Source organism: Cryptomeria japonica, chromosome 3 (genome assembly GCF_030272615.1).
Source record: "Cryptomeria japonica chromosome 3, Sugi_1.0, whole genome shotgun sequence".
Lineage (NCBI taxonomy): Eukaryota > Viridiplantae > Streptophyta > Pinopsida > Cupressales > Cupressaceae > Cryptomeria > Cryptomeria japonica.
Genome location: NC_081407.1, coordinates 439,542,835 through 439,562,993, shown reverse-complemented (window position 1 = coordinate 439,562,993; position 20,159 = coordinate 439,542,835).

The following is a 20,159-nucleotide window of genomic DNA, read 5'->3' as shown; positions in this document are numbered from 1 at the left end:
GAAAGATGGAATGGTTTGGTAATGGTAGTTAGTAACTTTGTTCCTGGTTAAAATACCTTAAAATTTGATGATGATGTTGGTGTTCTTGTGAGTGATGAAGTTTGTAGGAAAATCTCAGGTGGATCCACATCAGGTAGTGTTTTGAATGCAAAAAGTAGGGTAGACCAAAGGAGAGAGGAAAAGGTTATGGAGGTCGTGGGAAGTCACATGAGGAAATTCAAAGAACAAGATATCCCAAATATTGTTGGTACTATAGGAAACCAAGTCATGTGAAGAAAGATTGTTGGTCTTGAAAGAATAAAGAAGGAGACAAACAAGAGGGTAATAAGGAGGCAAATGTGATAAGTAATAATTCTGAAGAAGATGTTTTGATACTTTCCCTAGATAATGCTGATGATTCATGGGTTTTAGATTTAGGGGCTTCATTTCATGCTATGCCCCATAGAAGTTATTTTCTTGATTATGTCCAAGGGGATTTTGGGTTGGTTTATTTGGGAGATAATGAACCCTGTCAGATTGTTGGAAAGAGAAGAATTAAGATTAAGTTGTAGAATGGGAATCATTGGCTACTACAAGAGGTAAGGCACGTTCCAAGGATGAGTAGGAGTTTAATTTTAGTCGGGTAGCTAGGTGATGAAGATTGCATAGTTACTTTTAATGATAAAAATTGAAAGGTTTCAAAGGGTGCCTTGATAGTAGAAAAAGGTGTGAAAGTAGGCACCTTATATCTTTGTACAAGTCATACTATTCCTTCTACTTTAGTTTTTGCAGAGAAAATCCAAACACATTCAGGAACAATTGTTGCGGGTTCACAGGAAGAAACTAAAACAGTTGTTGCAGGTTCTAAGACAACACTATGGCACAACAGACTTGGGCATATGAGTGAAAAAGGTATGAAGGTACTTCATTCTAAAAAATTTTTACCAGGTCTAAAATGCATTAATATGGATTTTTGTGAAATTTGTGTGTATGGAAAACAAAAGAGAGATAGTGGTCGCACGGATGGGAAGCAAAAGAAAGATGAAAAGTTGGAGCTTGTACTGCATACAGATGTATGGGGACCAACTCAAGTATCTTCTCTCGGTGGCTCTTGGTATTATGTTACATTCATAGATGATGCAACTAGGAAGGTTTGGATTTATTTCCTTAGATAGAAATCTGATGTCAATGAAATATTTAAGAAATGGAGAAGCTTGGTTGAGAATGAGACGGGTAAAAGACTAAAATGTTTTAGGTCTGATAATGGTGGTGAGTATTGCAACAAATAATTTGAGGATTATTGTTCCTTTAATGTAATTCATAGTTAGAAAATGGTTCCAAGGACTCCACAAGAAAATAGAGTGGTTGAGCGCATGAATAGGACAATAATGGAGCATGCAAGGAGCATGAGATTTTATGTTGGGCTACCTTTAAATATGTGGGCAAAGGCTATCAATACTGTTGTATATTAAATTAATAGCGGTCCTTTAGCTCTTTTGGGCTGTGGTATTCCAGAGGAAGAATGGACAGGTAAGAAGGTGAGTTAATCTTTTCTCAAAACCTTTGGATGTGAAACATTTGCACATGTAGATTCTGAAAACAAAACCGAGCTTAATGCAAAATCAAAAAAAATGTATTTTTTCGTGGATATGGCATTGATGAATTTGGTTATAGGCTTTGTGATGTTGAAAATCTGAAAATTGTGAGAAGTGGGGATGTTGTATTCAATGAGAAGGTGTTGTACAAAGATCAGTTGTAGTATCTTGAGAAGAAAGAAAAGGATTTTGTTGTGCTGGTTGATATTCCAGATAGTGATGTTCCAGTGGTTCCTCATGCTCCAAAACAACAACTAGAAATACCACAAACTCTAGTGAATGTTAGACGGTCAGCAAGGCTAAGTAGACCCCCTAAGAGGTTCTCTCCCTCTTTGTTTTCTACTATTTTTTTAACAGATGTTGGTGAACCAGAAGGATATGATGAAGCTATGTAGGTGGATACAAAGATTTAGTGGGAGCTTGCCATGAAAGAATAAATGGACTCCTTGCACAAAAATCAGACTTGGAAATTATGTAAGTTGCCTGCAAGTAAAAAGGCTTTACAAAACAAATGTGTTTATAGGCTGAAAGAGGAAGATGGAGGTTAGCATAGATTTAAATCTAGGCTAGTTGTTAAAGGATTTGCACAGAAAAAGGGCATTGATTTTGCTGAGATATTTTCTCCAGTTGTTAAGATGACTTCTATTCATACTGTTTTAAGTATTGTGGCTACTGAAGATTTGCATTTGGAATAGCTAGATGTGAAAAATTCCTTTCTCCATGGTGATTTGGAGGAGGAGATATATATGGAACAACCCCAAGGATTTGAGTTCAAAGGTAAGGAGAAATTGGTTTGTAGATTGCAGAAGAGTTTATATGGCTTGAAACAAGTACCTCGACAATGGTACTTGAAATTCAATAGTTTTATGACTGAACAAGGCTACAATAGGTGTAATCCTAACCATTGTGTTTATTTTAAGAAGTTGGACAATGATAACTACATTATTTTGTGTTTCTATGTTGATGACATGCTTGTAACAGGGTCTACTATGGATCACATTAAAGAGTTAAAACAACATTTAGAAAAAGCATTTGCTATGAAGGATTTGGGGGCAGAAAAACAAATCCTTGGTATGAAAATTTGCAGAGTTAGGTAGAACAAACAATTGACTCTATCTCAGGCTAATTAGTTGAAAAGGTGTTGCAGAGATTCCATATGGAGAATGCAAAAGTTGTCAGCACACCTTTGCCTACTCATTTTAAACTGGCTAAGGAGATGTGTCCAAAGACGCAAGAGGAGAAAGAAAAATGTCCAAGGTACCATATGCTTCAGTTGTAGGAAGTCTAATGTATGCCATGGTATGCACGAGACTAGATATTTCACATGTTGTTGGAGTCGTAAGTAGGTATATGAGTAATCCTAGATTCGAGCATTGGAATGTAGTAAATGGGTTCTCAAGTATTTGAGAGGTACATCCAATAAACATTTATGTTTTGGGGGCTCTAATATTGATTTAATAAGTTATGTAAACTCAGATTTGCCAAGGGATATTGATACTAGACGAAGTACTACAGTTTTTATCTTTACTGTCGGTGGGACAACGGTGAGTTGGCTCTCGAGGTTGCAAAAGGTAGTTTCTTTATCCACCATAGAGGTAGAGTATGCAGTTGCAACAAAGGCAAGACAAGAGATGATATGGCTGCAATATTTCATGGAAGAATTGGACAAAAGACAGGCTAACAATGATTTGTTTACAGATAGCTAGAGTGACATCCCTCTTGCAAATAATTTTGCCTTGCATTCAAAGACAAAACACATATAGTTGAGGTATCACTTCATTCGGTTAGTGTTAGATGATGGATAATTAAGGCTGGAAACATATACATATAGATGAAAATCTAGCAAATATGTTTACAAAGGAAGTGACAAGGGAGAAGTTGAGCTCCTCTTCAGCTTCAGTTGGTCTTCAATACTGAAAATAATAGAATAGAATAGTAGAGTCCAGAGTGTTTTCTTCCAATGGGATCTACGGGGTCAGTGGTGTTATGATTAGTCTCCAAGTGGGAAATGATATGTTGTGGAGTCTGATTAATCTCCAAGTTGAAGATTGTTGTTGTATGGAGCCTAATTAGACTCAAAGATTAAATTTTCCCTACTTCTATCGGTGCAATTTCCCCCCATATTTTTTGATTGGGGGTAGCACCCCCAAGATGGGGCCAAGGGGTAGTGCCCCTTGCGAGGTCCAATGGCAGTGCCCCTGACACACTTCCTATCGCGATACAGGGTGGGATCGAGGGGCAGTGCCTCATGAGGCCAAAAAAGACAATATTTAATAAAGGCGTCAAGTGTTATTTTTCTATTGGCTAACATGTTGTAACCCTAATTTTGTAACCGACATAAGTCTTGATAGAAAGGTTAAGGGTTAGGGTTTTCCATAGAGAATTTTGTAGCATTTTGCAGCGGTATTGAGTTGCAAGGGGATTGCTGGTTGTAATCAGTTTTGATTTACTGGATAATAATATTGGACTCTCTGTTTGATGGATGTATCCTGAGTTTGGGTGAAACACATTAAAATTGTCTCCTCTCTGTTATTATTTTTGTGTTTTTCATTTCTGTATTTAATATTTATCTGCATATAATTGATATTTTTTGCATGCAATTCCTAACAACTTTGGGGAATGTAGTCTGGATATGCGACTTGAGGGTTTTTCCTAGATGCTTCAACTTCCATAACCATTTTTTCATGTCACTCCATGAAGTCTAGATCTGGGATGTATGCATCTATGGAGGAGGTGTTTTTGTTGTAATGTGAAGGTTTTGGCTCTAGTAATTTTCATTTCTTCAAATTTTTATTTCAATATCCTTAGTTTTTGTTCTAATATCTCTGTTTGTGATGGTGGAGGAGGGATAAATTCTTCACCTTCCCTACGAAATGCATAAGGCTAATCCATGATGCTAGTTTGATTTTTTTGGGTTTTTAAATTTTTTTCACTTTTTAATTTTCATGATTTTTTTTAGATTTTTCATTAAATATGAAAACACACAAGAAATAAATGTAAAAGAGGGTAAGTGCACAAAGATGGGGGACCAAAAAAAGGTCTTAAGATGCCACTTTTTTTTTTCAAATCAACAGAGTTTGAACTTTGACAAGAAATTGAAGATAGGTACACTCAAAATTTATAAGAACAAAAGTTGAAGTGCTTTTAATATACTTTCTAAACTACTAATTTGTTTTAAAAATGGTAGAAATTAAGGGTTTCAAAATGGGGCACCACATATATTGGTCCTATTTTTATCAAAAAAACATAACATAGAACCAAAGGTGGTGCCCCTAAAATGTTAACTTTTTAAAGAATTTTGTAAATCACTCCAGTGAGAAATTAGCTAAAACATTGAAGTTTATACTAGATTTTTCAGCTAATTTTTTAATGAATATATTAATTTTTACAAATTTTCGAAGTGGACACATCCTGAAAAATAGAAATTTGAGTGTGCTCCCCCAAAAAATTTGTGAAAATTAATCAAAAAACAATATTTTTTAAAAATTGTGTAGAATGGATTCTTGTTTCTAAAAAAGTAATTTGTTTCTAAAAAAGTAATTTGTTTCAAAATTCAATAAACAAGTAAAATCTATGCCCAAAATATGATATGTTGGTTCTTGACAAAAAATAGACACACTAACAAAAGAAATTAGAGATGAAGACCTTAACATAATCAAAATTTGAAAAGAATTAAATGGCTAGATTGTTGAGAGAGATCTTAATGATTGTATGGTGTTTATTTTTGTTTACTTTGAAACACATACAAACCTAATAGAGAACACAAACAAAAATGTTAGAAAATTTTCAATTTTTTTTGAAAAACATGTATCATGCTTGAGAAGGACATCCAATCCTTTAGGTTGGATGCCCAAGAAAAATCCATGCCGAAGGCTTGGTGTTTTTTAAGGTAGATAGTTTGGCACATGCTAAATATGATGCATGCCAAATTTGGTGTGCACCAAATGTAAAAAAATGCAAATTATGCATTTGGCATGTGACAAATAAGGTGCATGCAAAATGCTCTATATAAAAAAAAATTCACAATCCCTCCTCTCTCTCTCACACACACATAATTTACCTCCCTCCCAATCCCTCTCTCTCTCTCTTCCTTCCTCTCTCTCTCTCTCTCTAACTCACACACACACATATTCTCCCTCCCTCCCCTTCTTCTTCTCCCTCTATATCTCCCCACATACACTCTCTCTCTCTTAAATACACACAAACACATCTTCTCCCCCCCTTCCCTTCTTATCCCTCTCTATCTCCCTATTCTTCATCTATCTCTCTCACACACACATGCCCACATCTTCTCCCTCCCTCCCCTCCTTCTTCCTCACTACCTCTCCATTATTCCTCTATCTCTCTCTCTCTCTCTCTCACACACACACATCTTCTCCCTCCCTCCCCCTCTCTCTCTCTCTCCCCCTCCTGTTCTTCCTCTCCCCTCTCTATCTCCCCATCCCTCTTACCCCTCTCTCTCTCTCACACACATCATCTCCCTCCCTCCCTCTCTTCCTCCCCCTCTATATTTCTCCATACCTCCTTAACCCTCTCTCTCTCTCTCTCTCTCTCACTCTCTCTCTCTCTCTCTCACACACACACACACACACCATATCTCTCCCTCCCATTCTTATTCTCTCTCTTTGTCTTACACACACACAAACCATCTCTCTCCACCCCCTTCTTCTTCTACCTCTCTCTCTCTCTCTCACACATATTATCCCTCCCTCCCATCCTTATTCTAACTATATATCTCTACATTATTCCTCTCACTCTCTCTCTCTCTCTCTCTCTCTCTCTCTCTCTCTCTCTCTCACACACACATCTCTCTCTCTCTCTCTCTCACACACACACACACACACACACACACACACACACACACACACACACACACAATCTCCCTCCTTCCCCTTCTTCCTCTCCTTATCTTCCTCCCCTTCCCTTCCTATCTATCTTTATCTATCTCCCCATCCATCCTTACCCCTATCTCTCTTACCCATACACACACACACCATCTTCCTCCATCCCCTTATTCCTCTCCCTCTATTCATCCCCCTCCCTTCCTTCCTTCTATATCTCCCCATCCCTCATTGCCCCTCTCTCTCACACACACAAGAACACACACACACATATCATCTCCCTCCATCCCCTTCTTCTTCTCCCTCTCTATCTCTCTCACATACACACATGCACACACATCATCTCCCTCCCTCCCTTTCTTCCTCTCCATCTCTTCATCTAACTCCCTTCCTCTTCCTCTCTATATCCCCATCCCTCCTTACCCTCTCTCTCTCTCTCTCTCTCTCTCTCTCTCACACACACACACACACACACACACACACACACATCTTCTCCCTCCCTCCCATCCTTCTTCCTCTCTATCTATCCATTATTCCTCTCTTTCCCTATATATCTCTCTCTCACACACACGCACATTTTCCCACTCCCTCTCTTCCTTATTCTCTCTCTCTATCTCTCCATTTTTCCTTCTCCCTTTCTCTCTCTCTCTCTCTCTCTCTCTCTCTCTCTCTCTCTCTCTCTCTCTCTCTCTCTATCTCTCTCTCTCTCTCTCTCACACACACACACACACACACACACATCTCTCTCCCTCACTCTCCTTCTTCTCCCTCTCTATCTCCCCATTATATATATATATATATATATATATATCACACACACACACATCATCTCCCTTTGTCCCTCCTCTCTATTCCTCTCCCTCTCTTCCTCCCCTTCCCTTACTCTCCCTCTCTATCTCCCCATCCCTCATTACCCCTCTCTCTCTCACACATACAAATATTCTCCCTCTCCATCTCCCCATGTTATATCTCTCTCTCTCACACACATAGTCTCCCTCTCTCTCTCTCTCTCTCTCTCTCTCTCTCTCTCATCCTCTCTCTCTCTCTCCTCTCTCTCTCTCTCTCTCTCTCTCTCCCTCCCTCTCCCTCTCTCTCCCTCTCCCCTCTCCCTCTCCCTCTCCGCTCTCTCGTCCCCTCTCTCTCTCTCTCTCTCTCTCTCTCTCTCTCTCTCTCTCTCTCTCTCTCTCTCTCCCTCCTTCCCTCTCTCTCTCTCTCCCTCCTTCCATCTCTCTCCCTCTCTCTCTCTCTCTCTCTCTCTCTCTGTCTCTCCCTCTTCCTCTATCTCTCTCTCTCTCTCTCTCTCTCTCTCTCTCTCTCTCTCTCTCTCTCTCTCTCTCTCCCCCCCCCCTCTCTCTCTCCCTCTCCCTCCTTCCCTCTCTCCCTCTCTCTACCTTCCCTCCCCCCTCTTCTCTCCCTCTCTCCCTCCCTCTACCTCTCCCTTCCCCCCATGTTCTCTCCCTCTCTCCCTCTCCCCCTCTCCTCTCCCTCTCTCTCCCCTCTCCCCTTCCCTCCCCCCGCTTCTCTCTTCCCAATGTTAATAGAGATAGTTTGACACTCACCAAATTGAATGCACATGAAAAATAGTAAAAAGGAACATTGGACCCATGACTCAAGCCCACATTCCTTGCTTATATCCATAATTTACTCTGATCGCGACAAAGAATTGCCTTTTTATGCTATTGACTTATCATAGAAGCATATTTAGCATATCCCATCACCATTTTGTAGAATATGAATATCCAAGCAACCGAGAGTGGGGATGAATTAGTTGATAAAAAAATTATCAATTTTAACTTTAATGAACAAATTCAAAATATTGAGAAGAATTAAGAAGTGCATACAAAAGTCAAATCAAATACAAGAGACACTAGAATTTGCGTGGAAAACAAAAGAAGGGAAAAACCACAGAGAATGATAATTCTCAATATATGAACATCAATTAAGGTGATTTATACAATAGGTGGCTCACTACCAATGTGCTCACTACAAGTGGGCTCATTGCCAAATAAGGAAAGGCTCATTAACAATTATAGATGGGCTCATTGCCCTGAGAGGCCCACTGTTGAAGAAGAAAGAAAGACAAAAAGAGTCCACCACAAGTAAAATACAGTCTATATTATCAGATCTCCTTTCGATAAATATTTTACGCAATCACTAGATTCTTTCAATCTCATATGTCTTCAACACAAAAAGCCATATTGTTGCCATATGTGTTGAGCATGATGACATGATGATTTTGTATGTTGTTATTGATGTCAATATGCTGAAGTATGAACCGGTATATTGAAGAAAGAAAACTGGCAAGAGAACCGATATGATGATGTGAACCAGTATATGTGAAAAGGTGAAGCGGTATACTTGTTCCAAGTGAACCGGTATGTTGGTATGAGAACTGGTATATGGAAGTTTTGTATCGGGGTTTCATTTGGCATGACTACCAATTGGTAGTCTCAACTTCAGGGTTTCCAATTGATGTATTCCAAGCTTGTGTGACTCAACCGATGATAGCTTGTGATGAGTTAGCATTATAATGAAGATCAGATAGTGTTACCATATCAGCCTTGTGTGCGTGAAGGATTTCCTTGAAGATCTTGCATGGAGATTGATCTTATCTACCTTAGGAATGCGCGAAGTCTCTATAAATGGTGGAGAATGTGTGATGGGTTATGAGCTTCCTAAAGCAGCAAAGAATGAATGTTGGAGAACGTCTTGAGATCTATTCAAGACTGTTGTATTCAATGTAGTATGAATAATGGTTAGGATTGAACCGATTGAAATGTAAAACCTAAATGTTTAGGGTTTAGGGTTTATGCTACCAACCTATCTGTTTCCTATAAGGTCGATGATGTTTTTCATTTTGAAGTTGTTGGCAAATGTTATGTGTGTATCCCAGTGAGTGATACTAGATTCTTGCCAGACTGGAGAAGTGTGTTGATACCTGCAAAGTGTGATTGTAGAAGAAAAGGAGCTAAAGTGGATCTTCCCTAGCATTGAGTGTTGTTTTCAGATCAGTGTATTACCTGTTGACTTCTAACCATTCCAGCAGTTGGAAAATCCCTTAACCGGGTAGCTTTAACAGGATTTTGTGTAAATCCTTTAACAGGGTGACTCAATTCAATGAGTTCTTCAAATCCTCTTGCGAGGTAATCTTTAATAGGCTTCTAACCTTTAACCAGGTGATCCCTAGTAGGATCGGTTCCTAGAAGAACCAATTGTAATAGTATTTAACCAAACTAGGCTCCTAACAGAGCGGACTTCAAAAGAGTTCAAAGAGAAGCTTGTGGGTATTCATCCCCACCATGGTTTTTCTCAGTTGGGTTTCCACGTGAAAAAAATCAGTGTGTCATATGTGATGGTTTAGTGTTTTATGTCAAACTAGTAAAATATGTTGAACTAGCAGTCATTATATTTTTTATGATAGATTACTTGTTTATGCATAAGGTTGAAGTGGAAATGAGGTATTAGATTGTATGGAAAGCTAAGGGTTACTGGTTTATGTCTTTCACATTCTCACTGTGTTTTACCGGTAGTAATCTGATTTAGACCAGTGTTATTGCTTGTTAGTCAAGTGTAGTGTTTGCAATCAAACCAATTTAGGGAAAGTGTTTTTGTCTGTACTGATTCACCCCCCCCCCTCACAGTACTGGTTCAGTACTAACTTTTCATCATTTATTGATCAATTGGTATCAGATTATCCTCTAGGTCCTCTGTGTTGTAAGCTTAACCACTTAAGGAAAAGATCCTACTCTAATGACGAAGAGGGAAGGTCCAAAGTTCAACAGAGATAACTTTAAAATATGGAAGGATAGAATGAAAATATACATCAAAATCATGGGTGCTCAACACTGGAGCTATGTTGAGAATGCTTACACTATCCCTACCAGTACTCTCACCGATGACCAAAAAAGAGAGGTTCAGGAGAATGGGCAAGTCATGGAATCCCTAATCAGTAGTTTATCTGACATTGAGTTTATTGATGTTCAGGATAAAGATAATCCCAAAGAAGTATGGGATGCTCTTGAGAATATCTATGGTGGTGATGAGCATATGAAACAAGATAAGGAAGAAAGCATTAGGGGAAAGTTTGAAGACATGTAGATGGTTGAAGGAGAGACCATTCAACAATATGGAATAAGAATCAAAACTGTTGTTGGAGACATCAAGAGTGCAAGAGGTAAAATAGATGATTCCACTATTGTTAGCAAAGTCTTGAGATCCTTATTACCGGTCTATGCAATAAGGGTTGCTACTATTCAGGAGTTGAGGTCTATAGACAAGACAAAGGTATCCCTAGACTCCATCATTACAAAGTTGACCATATATAAGATAAATAATTATGATGGCTGTATTCAGAAGACTGAATCAACCTTTAGAGCATTTGCTGCACCATCTAGAAAGGGAAAAAAAGCAAGTACCAGTTGTGAACCAAGACAAAGCAGAGAAATGGATGATGAGGAGATCCTAATGGAATTTGAAGCTCTTCTTGCCAATAGACTTCCTAAGGGAACTGGTAAATACAGAGGTAAGCTCCCCTTGAAATGATTTTCTTGCAATAGGATAGGACACATTGTTGTAAACTGTCCTAATGGTGATAATAAGGACAAACTGGAGAAGTTTAGGAAGTTCAAAGGAGGAAACAGGAGAAACTATTTTGTAGCAATTGATGAAGGTGTCATTGATGAGGAATGAGAAGATGAAGAAAGTGAAGACATTGTGTTTATAGCAGTTAAGGAAGATGTGTCAGACAAGAAGGCTCTTGTCTCTCGCTTTGATAATTCCAATGAGTGGATTATTACCAGTGGTTGTTCTCACCACATGACTAGTGACCGGAGTAAGTTTCTGTCTCTTGAAGAGTATGATGGTGGTGTGGTCCGATTTGGTAATGATGCACCATGTATGGTAAAAGGTAGAGGGTCCATCTCTCTGAATGGAAAAACTAGTGCTGATAATGTGTATTGGGTAGAAGGTCTCAAACACAACCTATTGAGTGTTGCCTAGCTAAATGACAATGGACTCACTCTGGAATTCAGAGATGGAGTGTGTAAAATAAAAGGTAAGAGTGGTGAACTAATGGCCACTAGTATGCAGACCAAAGGTAACCTATTTCAATTGAATGCAAATATCAATACATGTCTAATGGCTAAGTTTGATGATAGCTAGATATGGCATAGGAGACTCTGCCATGTAAACTTTGACAATATTGTGAAGGCCAGTAAGATCAAGGTAGTTAGAGGATTTCCTGTGCTGAGCAAATTAGAGAATCCTTTTTGCAAAGAGTGTCAACTGGGGAAAATGTCTTCCTCAACCTTCAAAGGTAAATCTTTCACTGCAGCCAATTTACTTGATCTTGTGCATACTGATTTGTGTGGTCCTATGAAAACTAGGAGTGTGCAGGGAGATAGGTATTTTATGATTCTTACTGATGATTGCTCAAGAATGATGTGGGTCACATTCTTGAAGGACAAGTCTGAAGCCTTTGGAAAGTTCAAAGCCTTTCGAGCACTAGTTGAAAAAGAAAGTAGTAAGAGGATTAAGTGCCTAAGAACTAGTCAAGGAGGAGAATTCACTTCCAGTGAATTCAACAAGTATTGTGAAGAGAAAGGTATCAAGAGGCAACTGTCTACCCCTAGACTCCACAACAAAATGGCCTAGTAGAGAGAAACAACTGGACTGTAGTTGAAGCAGCCAGAACAATGCTGATCCCAAGGAAAATTTGCTCACACCTTTTGGAGAGAAGCGGTGAGCATTGCAGTCTACACAATGAATTGGGTACTCATCAAAAAGGATAAGGATAAAACACCTTATGAGTATTGGACTGGTAAGACTCCTATAGTAAGCTACTTTAGAGTGTTTGGTAGCAAATTTTATATCAAGAGGAGTGAACATCAGACCAAGTTTGATGCAAAATGTGATGAGGGAATATTCCTAGGGTATTCCATAAAGAGCAAAGCTCTCAAATGTTTCAACAATAGGACTAAGAGAATTGTTGAAAGAATAAATATTAGAGTTGATGAAACCTTTGAGAAACCTGAGGAAACTAGTAGCGAGCAAGTGGTAGATGAACCAATAGTAACCTTCTGGGAACCGGTTGCAAAACAACCTAGTACCAGTAACTGTGCTCCTACATTGGTAGATACTGGTGTTGATGAAGATGAGGATGAAGAAGAAAAGCAAGAGGAAACAACCAAGATCATTCCTAGGTATGTAAAGCTGAATCATGATCCAAAGTAGATCATAGGAGATAAGGATGCAGGAATTCTTACAAGAAGAAAGGTCAGAGAAAACTCTTGCATGATCTCTGAATTTGAGCCTAAAACATTCAAGGAGGCACATAAAGATGAAGACTGGATCAAGGCAATGGAAGAGGAACTTGACCAGATAGAAAATAATGGTACATGGTCTTTGGTACCCAGACCTGAGCATAAAAATGTCATAGGCACCAAATGGGTTTTTAGAAATAAGCTGAATGAAGATGGCTCAGTGGTTAGAAACAAAGCTAGACTAGTGTGTAAGGGATACACTCAAGAAGAAGGAGGATACTATAGAGAAACCTTTGCTCCATTAGCCAGATTGGAGGGAGTTTGTATGCTTCTTGCATATGTAGCTTTCAAGGGATTCAAAGTATAACAAATGGATGTAAAATCTGCATTCCTAAATGGAATACTAGAAGAGGAAGTGTATATAGAGCAACCAGATGGGTTTTCCCTATCAAAAGACAGTGACATGGTGTGTAGGCATGGAAGACAGCAAACCAGTTGGTACATTGATGGTGACCGGTTGTAAATTATCAAAAGAGGTGACTCAGTGTTGGTAAATGAGAAGGAATACCGATCAATGATTGGTAAATTGCACTATGTAGTATATAGCATACCAGACATTGCACATGCAGTGGGCATTACTGTATGGTTCCAGAAAATCCCAAGAGAATCCTACTTGGTAGCAGTCAAGTGGATTCTTAGATATCTGAAGGGAACTATTGACTATGGATTATGGTATCCATATAGTAATTATTTCAACCTGAAAGTGTTTACAGATGCTAATTGGGCTGGTAATGTGGATGACCGGAAGAGCACAATCGATGGTGCATTCTTTCTTGGTGGTAGACTAGTCTCATGGATGAGTAAGAAGCAGAGTATGCTGTAGCATTTATAAACTGCACCTAGACAATTTGGATGAAGCATGTATTAAATGGCTTCAAAGTTCCTATATCTGAACCAGTAAGTATATTTTGTGACAACACAAGTGCAAATAACATCTCCAAGAATCCGGTTTTACATGCTAGAGCCAAGCACTTCAAACTCAAGTATCATTTCTTGAGGGAGAAGGTTTAGAACAAAGAAGTTATATTGGAACATGTTTCCAGTAAGGAGTAGTTAGCAGACATATTCACCAAGCCTCTACCGAAGGCTACCTTTACCTATTTGAGAGGTGAATTAGGGGTGCTGCCCCTTCAAGAGGTGAACTAAAGGTGTGTGCTCCATATCAGTCAGGTCTTACATTGATATATCTTTTTCAGGATTGTGTGTTGAAGGATGCTACTCCTTAGGGGGAGCAGCATAGTGGAACATAGATGTGTATGCCTCCACTTTGGCATTGTTGTCAAAGGGGAAGAAGATGTGATGTGGAGAAGATATCTGCAGTATTGGGGAGAAGATGTGAAGCAAAGAGATATCTTTGTATATTGCCATCAATACCAAAGGGGGAGATTGTTAGCATATGTGTTGAGCATGAAGACATGATGATATTGTATGTTGTCATTGATGTCAATATGCTGAAGTATGAACCGGTATATTGAAGAAAGCAAACTGGCAAGAGAACCGGTATATGTGAAAAGGTGAAGCGGTATACTTGTTCAAGGTGAACCAGTATGTTGGTGTGAGAACTGGTATATGGAAGTTTTGTATCGATGTTTCATTTGGCATGACTACGGGTTGGTAGTCTCAACTTCAGGGTTTTCGGTTGATGCATTCCAAGCCTATGTGACTCAACCGATGACATCTTGTGATGAGTTAGCATTATAATGAAGATCAGATAGTGTTGCCACATTAGCCTTGTGCGCATGAAGGATTTCCTTGAGGATCTTGCATGGAGATTGATCTTATCTACCTGGAGAATGCATGAAGTCTCTGTAAATGGTGGAGAACGTGTGATGGGTTATCAGCTTCCTGAAGCGACAAAGAATGAACATTGGAGAACGTCTTGAGATTTGTTCAAGACTATTGTATTCAATACAGTATGATTAACGATCAGGATTGAACTGATTGAAATGAAAACCAAAATGTTTACGGTTTAGTGTTTATGATACTGACCTATCTATTTCCTATAAGGTTGATGATGTTTTTCATTTTGAAGTTGTTGGCAAATGTTATGTGTGTATCCCAGTGAGTGATACTTGATTCTTGCCAGATTAGAGAAGTGTGTTGATACCTGCAGAGTGTGATTGCAGAATAAAAGGAGCTAAAGTGGATCTGCCCTGGCATTGAGTGCTATTATCATATCAGTGTATTACCTGTTGACTTCTAACCATTTCAGCAGTTGGAAAATCCCTTAACCATGTAGCTTTAATAGGCTTTTGTGTAAATCCTTTAACAAGGTGACTCAATTCAATGAGTTCTTCAAATCCTCTTGCGAGGTAACCTTTAACAGGGTTCTAACCTTTAACCGGGTATTTTGCCATCCCTTAATCGGGTGATCCCTAGCAGAACCTATTGTAATAGTCTTTAACCGGACTAGGCTCCTAACAGAGCAGACTTCAAAAGAGTTCAAAGAGAATCTTGTGGGTATTCATTCCCACTGTGGTTTTCCCAGTTGGGTTTCCACGTGAAAAAAAATCAGTGTGTCATGTGTGATGCCTTTTATGTGATGGTTTAGTGTTTTATGTCAAACTGGTAAAATATGTTGAACTAGTAGTCATTATATTTTTGATGATAGATTACTTGTTTATGCATAAGGGTGAAGTGGAAATGAGGTATTAGATTGTATGGAAAGCTAAGGGTTACTGGTTTATGTCTTTCACATTCTCACTATGTTTAACCAGTAGTAATCTGATTTAGACCGGTGTTATTGCTTGCCAGTCAAGTGTAGTGTTTGTAGTCAAACCGGTTCAGGGAAAGTGTTTTTGTCTGTACTGATTCACCCCCCCCTGTTAGTACCAGTTTGGTACTAATTGTTCATCATTTATTCATCACATATATGAAAGCATCAAATCAAATTCCTTATATATACTATCTTTGGAAATTATAATTCTCAATGTCAGCTAAGAAAGAGATCAAAATAGGTCTCCACTAAACATTCCACCGGTGGTAAGGAATGAAAAGTGAACCATATCTTACCACTCCTCCTCGAATGAATCAATATGCTACACCCAATACCAAAGCCAAACCAAAAACATATCTGCATGTTATATCCTCAATATCTGGTCTAAGGCCTCGAGCTTTGGATCACGTCGGACCCAAAGATTGTTTCCATTTGCATGAAGATTGCATTAATGAAATGTTATGTTTTCTTTGATGTCAATTGAATCGATAATGGTATTTATAATATTGCTGATATTCTTGTTGTTATTGATATTATCTTCTAACCAATAGGAAGAGATTTGAGAAAGATGTTGTAAACTGGTATACAAGTTTGTGAGTTGAACCAGTAAACCGGTGTATAAGGTTAAACACTTTCTATGCAATGTAACCGATAAACCCTACCAATTATTTTTGTTAAACCCTAACTGATCTAGTTTGTTGGTTTAAGATCTAATGATGAGTGGTAATGATGGTGACACATGTGATCATTGTATGAGGATAAGTTTACATTGTTTTGGTGCATTTTTTTGATTGTCTAGGGAATGAGCAAAGTGGATTGCATCTAATGCAAAGCATGTGATGAGTTACAAAGTCCGATGAAGTGGTGATCATGGAGCGGCTGAAATTTTCTTGAAGAATGTGTATAGATTGCTATGTAAATCTAACGATCACACTTGAATTGATTTGTTTGTAATCTCTATGAGAGAATTAGGTTTTTGTTGTGTTACCAACCTAATTGATTTGTATTTAAGGTTGATGAAGTTATTTGTAAAGTTGTTAGCAAAGTTGGCTGAAATCAGTTGAGTGTGTGGTTCCCTAATCGGAGAATGGATCTGTAGTTTGAGTAAAGGTAGATCGAAGCTTAAAAGGATCTGATCAAGAAAATGTAGTGCTATTCAGACAGATCAAGAAAACCTGTTGTTTTCTAACAATTACAACAGAATTGAAATCCCCTAACTGGGTAAGCTTTAACAAGCTTCGTTACTTCTTAAATCCTTTACAAGGTGGTCCATTAGCTTGGATTCTCAATACCTCTATCGAGGTTACTCCTAATAGGGTATTTTCTTTTTATCAAGGCATTTTGTAAATCCCTTAACCGGGTGATTCCAAACAGGATCAGTTCTCAATAGGACTTATTGTAAAAGCTTTAATAGGCTTGGCTCCTAATAGGGCAAACTTCAGAAGAGTTCAAATAGCTATCTTGTGAGTCTCATCTCACCGTGGTTTTTACCTATTTGGGTTTTCCATGTATAAACATTTGTGTCATGTGGTGAATGTTTTTGTGGCTATGATCTTATTTGTTGATTTGATTAACTTCTGATAAGGCATGATAACTAAAAGCATTGAGAGATGCAATATGTTGATATATGATTAAGCATTTTTATGTTTACAAGGTTGAATGTTGTTTACTATTAAGTTGTTATAACAGTTAATCGATTGATGTTGAGTATTCTTATGAGTATTGATCTTGAGAGTAATATTCTATTGATAAGTTTACTTTGTGAGTTTGAGTTTGAGTTTCGGAAGTTTGTATCAGTTTTTCAGTTTACTGATTCACCCCCCCCCCCCCCCCCTCTCAATAATCTATGAGATACTTATTCTTTCATCATACCATCAATTGGTATTAGAGCATCTCAAGTCCTCTTAAATCTAAAAGCCTAACAACTTGAGGAAAAGATCTTGTAGATAATGATGAAGAAGGAAGGTCTAAAGTTCAACAAAGATAACTATAGGATATGGAGCGATAGAATGAAGATTTACATTAAGATTCTGGGAAGTTAGTATTGGGATCATGTAGAAACTCAGTATGTTACACCTACTGGAACTCTGATTGATGCTCAGAAGAAAGAACAATAAGAAAATCATCAAGCATTGGAGGCTATTATCAGGTCCCTATCTGATGCTGAACATGTAGATGTTCATGGTCTTGAAACTACATATGAAGTATGGAAAAAACTTGAAGAGATTTATAGCGGTGATGAACATGTTAAGATTGCTAAAGAGGAGAGCCTAAGAGAAAATTTTGATGATATGAGAATGTCTGAAGGTGAGAACATCCAACAGTAAGGTCAAAGGATAAAAAAGATAGTTGGTGATATAAAAAGCACAGGAGTGAAAGTGGAAGATGCCACAATGATTAGTAAGGTACTAAGACCCCTGCTACTGGTCTATGCTATCCGAGTTGCAGCTATTTAGGAGTTGAAGTCCATTGACAAAACTAAGGTAACTTTTGACTTTATCATTGGAAAACTTACTGCTTTTGAATTAAAAGTCTATGATGGTAGTGTACAAAAATCAGAATCTGCATTTAGAGCTTCTATCTCTAACCCATCTGTGAGAAAAAGTAGAGATACTTGTCATGGTTATGAATCTAAATCCAGCAGAGATAGTGATGATGAATATGGCCTAGTGGAACTTGAAGTATTGTTGGCAAAATGACTACCTAGAGACATTGGGAAATACAAAGGTAAACTACCTTTAAAATTTTTGCATGCAACAAGATTGGTCATATAGAAGCTAACTGTTCTAATGGTGAAAATGAATACAAGAGAGACAAATTCAAGAAGTATTAGGGAAAAGGAAAGCGAGATTGTCTTATAGTGGTTGACAGTGGTATTATTGATGAAGAATATAATGATGATGCTAGTGAAGATATTGTGTTTGTAGCTATTAAGGAAGAGATATCAGATCAGAAGGCACTAGTGTCTAGGATGGATAACTCTGATGATTGGATCATTGATATTGGTTGTTCACATCATATGATCGGTCATCGAAGCAAATTTATTTCCTTGAAGGAATTTGATGGCGGTGTTGCCAGATTTGGCAATGACTCACCCTATATGGTTAAAGGTAAGGGAGTTATTTCTCTTAATGGGAAGAGCAGTGACGACGATGTCTATTGGGTTGAAGGTCTAAAGCACAATCTTCTAAGTGTGGCACAACTTAATGACAAAGGATACCCACTAGAGTGTAGAAATGGTATGTACAAAATCTTTGACAACAAAGGTGAATTGGTTGCAACTGGGAAACAAACCAGAGCTAATCTATTTCATCTTAATCCTAAAGTTAGCAACTGTTTGATTGCAAATATAGATGATAGTTGGCTTTGGCATAGGAGATTTTGTCATATAAACTTTGATAACATTGTTAAAGTGAGAAAGTCCAAGACAATAAGAGGTATGCCTTAGCTAGACAAACCAGTTATTGCTCTTTGCAAAGAATGTCAATTAGGAAAGATGACTTCTTCAACTTTCAAGAGAAAGTCCTTCTCAGTAGAGAACTTGTTAGATTTAGTTCATATAGATCTATGTGGACCAATAAGAACAAGAAGCATTCAAGGATATAGATATTTCATGATCTTCACTGATGATTGTTCAAGGATGATGTGGGTCACATTTTTGAAGGATAAGAACAAAGCTTTTGGTAAGTTCAAGGCATTCAGGGCCTTAGCTGAGAAGAGAGTGGCAAAAAGATAAAATGTCTAAGAACAGATCAAGGCGGTGAATTTACTTTTGAGGAATTCACTAAGTACTGTGATGAGAACGGTATCAAGCGACAACTTTTTGCACCAAGGACACCACAACAGAATGGTATAGTAGAGAGGAACAATCAGTCAGTGGTTGAAGCTTCTAGGGACAATGCTGATACAAGAAGGTGTAGTGAAAACATTTTGGAAAGAAGTTGTAAGTACAACTATCTACACAATGACTAAGTTCTGGTGAAAAGAGGGTAAGGACAAGACCTCTTATGAATATTGGTATGGATGCTATTTAAGATATTTGGTAGCAAATGTTTTATTAAAAGAGGTGATTGCATTAGCAAGTTTGAAGCTAAGAGTGATGAAGGCATATTTCTTGGCTATTCCACCAAGAGTAAGGCCTATAAATGCTTCAACAAGTGGACACAATGAATTGTTGAGATGCTGATGTTCAAGTAGATAAATGGTCCTGAAGTCTCAAAAGGAACCAGTTTAGAGAAAAAGGATGAAGAGCCTTGCATTTTGCTTTTGGAACCTGAAACTATTAAATCATAAACCGGTAAAGAAAATTTTGATGTACTTGTTCAACCGGAACAAATAAATTCAGAAGAAGATGATAATGAAGAAGCTGAACCTGAAGAGAATGATCATGTTATTCCTAGGTATTGTGAGACTAAACCATAGTCCTGAGCAGATTATTGGGGATAAGGATGTTGGTGTACTAACTAGAAGGAGAATAAGAGAGAACTCTTGCATGATCTCCACCATTGAACCAGGAAGTGCTAAGGAGGCATTTGGTGATGATCATTGGGATAAAGTTATGGAGGAGGAATTGGATCAAATTGAGAAGAATAACACTTGGATCCTGGTACCCTGGCCAGTAAACAAGAATGTTATAGGTACTAAATGGGTATTCATAAACAAGTTAAATGAAGATGGTGTTGTAGTTCATAACAAGGCAAGATTAGTC